Raw genomic sequence first — 8878 nt, forward strand, 5'->3', positions numbered from 1 at the left:
TGGCCAAGCAAAGAAATCAGAAGTATGTGCGAATGATTCAGGTCACGTCTTTGGACTTCAAAGCAAATGTAACGTGAAGCCCAATTCTTCGAAGAATACTTACGATATATACTATACATGGGTGTTAATCAATTCAAAAGTATGTGTGTTGCCCAGACCAAAGATAAAAGCCATGTCCTAATGTGACAAATTGCTGACTTTTTTCCTCATAAAAAGCACTGAAATAGAGTATGCATTGTATTACTTGCAGAAGAGTTGACTGGCGTGAAGACAAATTAACCAAATGAAAAAATAATGGTATAAACTACAAATACATGAGTTATAATCGGTGTCAGAATTTGTAAGAGGAATGTTAATTAGAAAGGATACACTTTTCAGATCGCCACCTGAAGAGACTGCATGTACCCAAGACCGTAAATTGCATATAAATTTTCGAGAAGCCCTGAAGACAATGCTCAAGATTACCCCTTCATGTCTTTGCACAAAATGATATATGTCTCATCTGAGGAGCGGATTACCAGTGGGAAGACTAAGCTAATACAATTCATACTTGAATATGGCTCCATTGGGTGTGCAACTAACTTGGAACTTAAATCTCTGAATATGTATGACCATACCCATGCATGCTAAGAATATATACATATTCGGTTCCTCACTTCCTCATTTGTTAAAGAAGGTATAATTCTGCTTCATGTTCAGCCATTTCGGTACAAATAAATACTAAAATTGGTTATGCTAATACTGTATTCAATTTAACATACAACTGAAGAGTTTGGACTTCGAAAAGAAAGTGAGATAGTATATTGGGTGAATTTGTTCAGGTTCATCCATTTCAGTACTTAGATTATGAGCGCACATATATTTTCTATGCATATCAGAGTATCACAGAGAACCTCTCCCTAGGAACTGAAGCTTTGTGGCTTGGACAACGGAAGCAGTGGTAAGAAAAAATTCTAGAGGTAATGATGCAGTTTTTTTGCTTCTTCACAGAGAGCCCAGTATTTCAAATTTAGACCAGTTGAGTATTCTCATTTGATTGAAGAGGTAGAGTGTTGAAGTAACTTTAAGTTTACTACACCATCATTTGATTAGGCTCCTGAAGAGAAGAAAAAAATACCCGTGGAACAAATATGTCTAGTGTTTCATTATCAACCTCTGTTGTTAATGAAAAAATGTCGCACTCCATAGGAAATCCAAGAGGTTTCAAGGCACAGGCACTTGATAAATTTATCAGTATCAACCTCCAGTCTGCAGTCAGTTATCTGTAAGAAATGTATCTGTGAGTCATGTTTTGTCAGATACAATTTAGATCATGGTAATTAACCACAATGTAAAGAAGAGTGCGTTCAAAAGTTCTGTGATAATTAGTATGTAGTGGTTGTTTGTTGCCACTACCTATCTTATGCACAAGATGCTCAAAGTTTTTACGCTATATCAATAAGGTTCATAAAGCATGCTTGCAGTTAAGAAGACAAGATCAAGACAGTAACAAAGAGAATTAGGGAAATTTTGTGAATTGAACAGAAGTTTGATCTTGAGCTTCAGATTCCCCTTCTAGTCCTCCACTTCAGTGTTTACTTCTGACATGGTATTGGATTATTGGCAGCCATGGTTCAACTCTGGCAAGCAAAAATCAAACGGCACAGGATTTTGGGTCAAGACTCAGATCATAATTCAGTTCGATGGATGAACGACGTACCGTATCAGCTAGGTCGTCGAGGAAGCGGGGCGTCTCCTACGCCAGCGTGGTAACCGCGGTGGGTGCTTCCTCGCACCTGCCTTCCAGCGTCCTTGCGGCCCTCTCCTGCCCGCCGGCGTGCCACTGCTGATACCACTGCGTACTCCCGTCACCGGCGAAGCAGCCGGCGAGCTAGTGAGGCAGCTGGCGGCAGCGCGAAGGGCGGCAAGAGGCTTGGCGTGGAGCACCACGAAATGGTAGTTACGGATCGGCGCCGCGTCTTGGACCAGCGAGGTGGTCGCGGCGGCCGTCGGGCGCTGTCGTGCGTGGGCAGGCCAGGCCGCACGCCACCCCTTCTCTCCCCAGAATAAAACGGCGCGACCCCTGGTTGAAGTCGTGACGGAGAAGTGGTGGTCCGGACGCCCCCCTTCGCCGCTCCCAATGTATCCCCATCGAGAGAAATAGCCGCTCCGACGGCAAGCCTGAGATCCGCCGCCACAGGGATCCCGTCCGTCAGTGCACCTCTGCCCCGCTCATAGCGTAGACTACCTCCACTGCATTTATCCTCCGCACCCTACCTTACCCACGGCGTCGTCAGTGGTAGTAGGGTGGCCCGAGGCAACACAGCCCGATCTGGAGCAGCCACCAGCGCTTCTGTTCGTCGTGCGCCCACCCAGCGAACCGTACGGTCGATATTCGAGGAGGGGAGCTACAACGGTGGTGGACCGCCGCGGTGACAACCACCTTGTTGGAGGAGCTGGCCACGCAAGACTGCCGAAAACGGAGGGGCTTGTGCCGGGGATGAAGTGGCTCAAGATGAAGGAAGGACGTGCCGCGTGGGACTGACAGGAGTTTTCTAGAGGAGGTCAAAGCGGTGCGGCAGAGGCAGGAACAAATCCATCAGCCAAACAGTTATGTAGCCTCGGACAGAATCTGAAACTGAGCAGCTGGCCCACCATAAATAGCAAAAGACACATCGTAGCACAATAGCGAAAGAGAAGAGAAGGAACCAGAATGTGCACGCGGCAACACCGCAGGAGCTGCAAGCTCAACCGAAATTCTCACATGACATCAAAACTGTACACAGAATGAATCCTAGAGAAATCAAACTATCCAAATAACATGTGTGTCAGCACCAAAATAATCCTAAGCAGGCCCCAAAATTCTAAGAAAAATCGAAGTTGTTCATCTTTAGTATAGTATAATGAAGTCTGATAACAGCGGGACAAACTGAAACAATTATACTTTTATACCGAACTTTTCTACTTTGACCTACTTGTAGCATACAATGGTTTTACCGAGTATGATTTTCTATTACCTATTTAACATAGTTAACCACATAACAAAGTTGCTAAATATTAGTTCAAGTGTTTTCTGTTCTAGAATTATAATTTATGTCAATGAAAACATATGTTGAGTATTTAAAAACTCAATATATAACACTATTTCATTCTTTTGACAATTGCATGAACTGTATGTTATCATATATATTTATGTTAGAATCTCTAAACCATATTGTTTATCTAAAAAATATCTTTATACATGATTTACTATATGAGTAGGTAGCCATACTTGTGGAAACTTCTGGAACATAAATTGGCAAGATTCATTATTGTCTTTTTGTCAAATTTGTCTGGCGAGTTATCATAGATTCAATATAAGTAGACAATGTGTGTATGTTCTTTCTTGGTATTGAAATAGAAACGCTAGTAGTATCACTCACTAATAAAAATTATAATAGATACTGCTACTTTGGCACACATACGATCTGATTATTCGACTAGATGATTTCCCACTCATTGCTGCAGAAATAGAAATATCCATATATGTGTAGCTAATTGCATTTCTGATTGTAAGTTACATGAATGCCCCCCAAAAAGCAGTGCCTCAGTTTGTAGCAATGTCAACTTGTACTTTATTTTTGGACATGGATATCTTCTGTGTTCATACGTCAATGTTGTATTTTTATCTGATAAATAACTCCAACACAGATCATAATATGCTACATCTCCTTGCATATGGAGCAAAATTAGAGATCTAAATCCTATAGGCATAGACGATTGCATACATTAGAAAGTATAATATGTGCACTCTAAGAAAGATATAAAAAAGAGTAATCAAGTCCCTCTCCACTGTTGCATCTCAGAGACCTAGAGCCCTAGAGGTATGGTCGCTCTCCCCATCGCCAGGAACGAGACCACTTGGGGTGAGGTCAGCGTGGAACACCGGGCCAAGATCTAGGAAGATCCTCCGCAATGGCACGCCGGCCCGGAGGAAAAAGAGGCCCTAAAATGCTTATATATGCATACAAATCTAGAAAAATCAACGATACTTATTCCGAACGAATGGAGTATATTTTAAATTTTTGTTACACAATATAAGTATTGAGTGAATCAATTAGTTGCATGTACAAGGTGGGCAAATATAACCAATTAACCATTTGTAATCAATATTCATTTGTTGGTATCAAGCTATCAACAGAAAACAAACTTCAAAAAATAAAAGCCAAAAGAAGAACAGACCCTCCCACATGCCAAGACATAGTGTGGATCTAAGTTGTATTTACTACAGTAGAGGAGTATCATTAGAAAATATAACCATTGGGCGCTTCATTTCTTCTGAGATTATTTTTTCAATGAGCGCGTAAACGTGCATCTCAAAAATATGTGTTGTACTTCTAAAGAAAAGTGGTGCAGGATTTGAACCTAAAAAATCAGATTAACTGTTTTAAGAAAACTACAAAAGTATTAAGCTCATAATATGATCTCTGACTCACCAACCAACCGGAAAGAGGTATCCTTCGTGGAATATGATGCGCGCGAGACTCTGGGTTGCCGTGAAGGAGCCCTGGGAGACAAGTGTGGAGGTGCGTGAGGAATAAGTAACGTACCACCGCCGTCGTGGTCGACCCTGCTGGCATGAGGAAACAACATCTTTTCTTCAAACGGGGACAAATGTTGCATCAAGTTTTTGAGATCTTTGAGAAATTCGAGCTTACACTATCAATTGAACAAGTTCAAACTAGGCCAGCTGAAGTGTGGAGTGGCAGAGTCGACCAAAATAGTTGCATTTCTGTACGCGCAAGGCGCAATTCACTGTCTCTAGTGCCACATTGGCATGTTTTGATTTGAACGGGCACAAGAATGCTGAGATAGGATCGAAGATATTATCCGATCCGGAAGATCAGCTGATACCATTTGCCGAGATATATACGCCGTAGTCGTTGGAAACTTGAGAACCAAGTAGACCTCACATTCCATTTTTTTTAAATCCTACGGGTCAGAGTCAGATTCAGAGGCGAGACGGGCGCGTAAAGCCCTACTGGGCTGGTTCATGTAACTGAATATGAAAGAAGAGGATCCGGATATCGAACAGGCACTCAGGCAGACGATGGCCGCGACTACTCCCATGGACGGCGAGGGCTGGAGGTTCCCCGCGGCCCCTGACATCCTCGTGGAGGTCCTCGCGCGGCTCCCGCCGAGCTGCCGGCGGCTGCTCCGCCTCGTCTGCCAGACCTGGCGCGACGTGGTCGACCAGCGCACGCCGGAGATGCGGAGCCGCGCGGCGATCCTTGTCCAGACCGAAAGATCATCGTACGTCGTGGACGACCTGTCGTCGGGACGCCGCCGACAGCTCTGGACCGGCCGCTGCGCCGGCGACCGCTACGAGAGCTTGTGCGTGGTGGGCACGTGCAACGGCCTGCTCTGCCTGTGCGACACCAAGGAGCCCGGCGGCGCCATCACCCTGGCCAACCCGGCCACGGGCGAGACGCTGCTCCTCCCGCTGCTGCCGTGCTCCGGCCAGTACTACCGGCCGTTCAGCTGGGGAGACGGCGGGATCGCGACGTCGAGGCACCAGGCCTACTGCTTCGCGTACCTGCCGACGACGGGGAAGTACAGGGTCGTGCACGTCCCCTGCTACCCCGACCCGGCCGGGGAGTTCGAGGCGGTGCAGGTGTTCACTCTGGGGAAGAAATCATGGCGGAATGTGCCGACTCCCGGCATGAGCTGCAACCTCAAGGCCGGCATTCTCAGCGTCGACGGCGCCATGTATTGGCTTACGGTGGGCACTGAGAAGGTAATGTCTCTCGACCTCGAGGTGGGGCGCGTCACGCCCGTCATGTCCCTGCCAGCACCGGCCGGACCCAACTGCCACCTGACCGTGGTGCGCGGATGGCTGGGCATTGCCATCAGCGACGGCTCGTCCCCTCTGGAAAAGATCGAGGTATTTACACACAATCGACCTACGCAAATCCGATTCATCTGATCTGCTTTTATTTGATGATTTGAAGCCCTCATCGGAGCTGTGGAATGCGTGCAGGTGTGGGTTTTGGAGGGTAGTAGAAGGGAGGAAGAGAGCTGGAGCCGCCGGTACAGCATACAGGTGCACATGTTACGGGATGAGCATCCATGGAGCCGGCAGAAGCTCACCTGAGTCCTGACCACCATCCAACCACCACCACTTCCATCCGCTAGGCTGGACCAATGAGATTGCGCGAAAGAGCCTCGCCGCGGATCGGTTGCCCTTCCAACAGTGCGATTCGGATCCAACGATCCTCACCCGCCCACCCAACCCAACACATCCCAACCCCAGAAACCCTAGCCCCTCTCTGTCCCGCTCCTCTCCTCCTCACTCAACTCCACCTGGTGACGGTTTCCGTATTTGTCGGTTAGGCGATCTTGTGGCGATTTTCCTTGGCCGCGACTCTAGGTTTCCAGCCGCCCCAGTCTTTCGTCGCCATCGTCGTTGTTAGTCAAGGCCACCACAGTCTCCGGTTCTGGGTCTCTGCTGTCTCTACTCGGACTCGGTGTGGTGTGCAGGCCGGGAACCTTTGGCTTATTTCCTACGTCCCACCACCATAAGCCTTTCACGCGATCTAGGGCGTGTGATCGTAATACACTTGTGACCCTAGCAGTGATCTGTCGATCTGTTTTGGGCGGAGGACGTGATGGCGGGCGTGGATGGTGTGGAGGGTTTGATGAGGAAGCTGGAATTGTCAGATGTCGAGAAGAAGGGCCTGAAGCTGGGCTGGAAGAGTGGTGACCAGATGGGGATGATCGAACCAAAGGCCATGGGTAAGTTGCTTTCGGAGAAACCAGCGTTCGCAGAAGGTCTAAAAAATGCTCTGGGCAGGATCTGGTGTCCCATCCGAGGTATAAATTGCAAAACTGTGGGAGAGAATGTTTTTCTGTTTACTTTTCATCAGGCTAGTGGAAAGAGGAAGGCTATTGATGAGGGACCGTGGATGTTTGAGAATGATATGTTAGTCATGGAGGATTTTGATGAGAACAAGGCCGTGGAGGAGTATGAATTTACTAGTTTTCCGATCTGGGTCCGTATTTTTAATCTTCCCATTGGTAGAATGAACAGAGAAACTGCTGAGGGAATGGGAGATGTGATTGGTCAGTATATATCAGTTGAAGTGGGCGATGATGGTTTGGCCTTTGGAAAATATTTAAGAGTAAAGGTGAGACTAGATATTTCTACACCGTTGATGAGGGGTATGATGGTTCAGATTGGGGATGAGGGAAGAGAAAAGTGGTGTAGGTTCGAATATGAGTACCTCCCAAATTTTTGTTTTACCTGTGGAATAGTTGGGCATATTGACAAAGCATGTTCAATTCAGCTGAAAAAAGGTGAAGTGCAGCAATATGGGAAATGGTTGAGCTGGGTACCTACAGGAAAATCCACACACTATGGGGACAAAGGCGGCTCTAGATCGTACGGTCGAAACAGCGATAATAGGAGAGCGAGTAGCTTCCGTACCATGGGTAGTGGGTCTGGAAGTGACAGCCTCTTTTGGCGAAAAGAAAGTGGTGAAAAGAATCAACAGCTTATTTTGCATGGGGGCAACAAATCTGAGGTGACCAATCCTCTCAAACTGGCTGATAATGAGGTACCGAGGCAATCAAACAAAGAAAAGAGTGTAGCCCTTGGAGAAGCAAAGAAACATCTAACATCTGATACTACCAAAATACCATCAGTGACAGTACAAACCATTGGAGTTGAAGGGTCTCAGTCAGGGGAGAAAGGAGGTTGTACAGGAGGGGGGAAGGCTACTGATGGTAAGACAGTGGTGCAGATGGTCGGTCGGATTCCCTGTGATAAGGATGATAAGGATGAACAGATTCATGGGACGTGCAATGTTCCGATCCAGCGTGGTAAGTTCCATGAGGGAAAGAATAGAACGTACAGAAGGAGAGAAAGAAAGGTAAATAAATCAGATAAACAACTGAATGTAGAGGTGGGGGAGAAACGAGCAATTTGTATGGAGGATATGGAGATTGATGAGGGAACTACGCAAAAAAAACAAAAGGGTGAGTATGTGGCTACAAACAACATCAGGAAGAACGCGGGGCTGTCGGAACAGCCCTGCGAGAAGCAATGAAGATAGTAGCAGCGAACTGCCGGGGTTTGGGGAATGGCCCGGCAGTGAACGGTCTTCTGGATATCCAGAAGAAGGAGGACCCCGATGTGTTGTTTTTGTCCGAGACGAAGTTGGATGAAAAGCGATTGGAGTGGTTTAGGTGGAAGCTTGGGATGCCAAATATGACAGTCAAAAATTGTGAAGGACAGAGTGGTGGCCTAGCAATGTTCTGGAAGAGGGGAATAAATTTGACAACAGGTTTGAAGTCTAGATACCACATTGATTCAGTGATCACGGAAGATGATGGGTTCCAATGGAGATTTACAGGGATCTATGGTGAACCAAAGCTAGAGGAGAGAGAAGCCACATGGAGGTTGTTACACAATATAAAGCACCATAGCGATTTGCCATGGTTATGCGCCGGGGATTTTAACGAGATATTACTAGCTTGTGAGAAGGAAGGTGGGGCGGCTCGGCCCCAAGTGTATATGGATCGATTCAAAGAAGCCTTGGAGGACAGTAAGCTTCATGACTTGGGATTCTCGGGAGACCCATTTACATGGAGAAATAACAGTCGATCAGCGGAGAATTATATCAAAGAGAGGCTGGATAGAGCCGTGGCTACAGAGGAATGGTGTGCTCGTTTCCCTTATTATAAGGTGGTTAATGGAGATCCTCGTCACTCTGACCATAGACCAATTATTATACATGTGGAAAGAGAGCCTGCACCTGTCCAAAGGAAATCTGGAGCTGGTCCGTTTCGGTTCGAAGCCAAATGGTTAGAGGAAGAAAATTGTGAAGCGGTAGTAAGGAATGCATGGCTGCATGCAGAA

The sequence above is a fragment of the Lolium rigidum genome, chromosome 3 (genome assembly GCF_022539505.1).
Source record: "Lolium rigidum isolate FL_2022 chromosome 3, APGP_CSIRO_Lrig_0.1, whole genome shotgun sequence".
In the NCBI taxonomy this organism is placed as follows: domain Eukaryota; kingdom Viridiplantae; phylum Streptophyta; class Magnoliopsida; order Poales; family Poaceae; genus Lolium; species Lolium rigidum.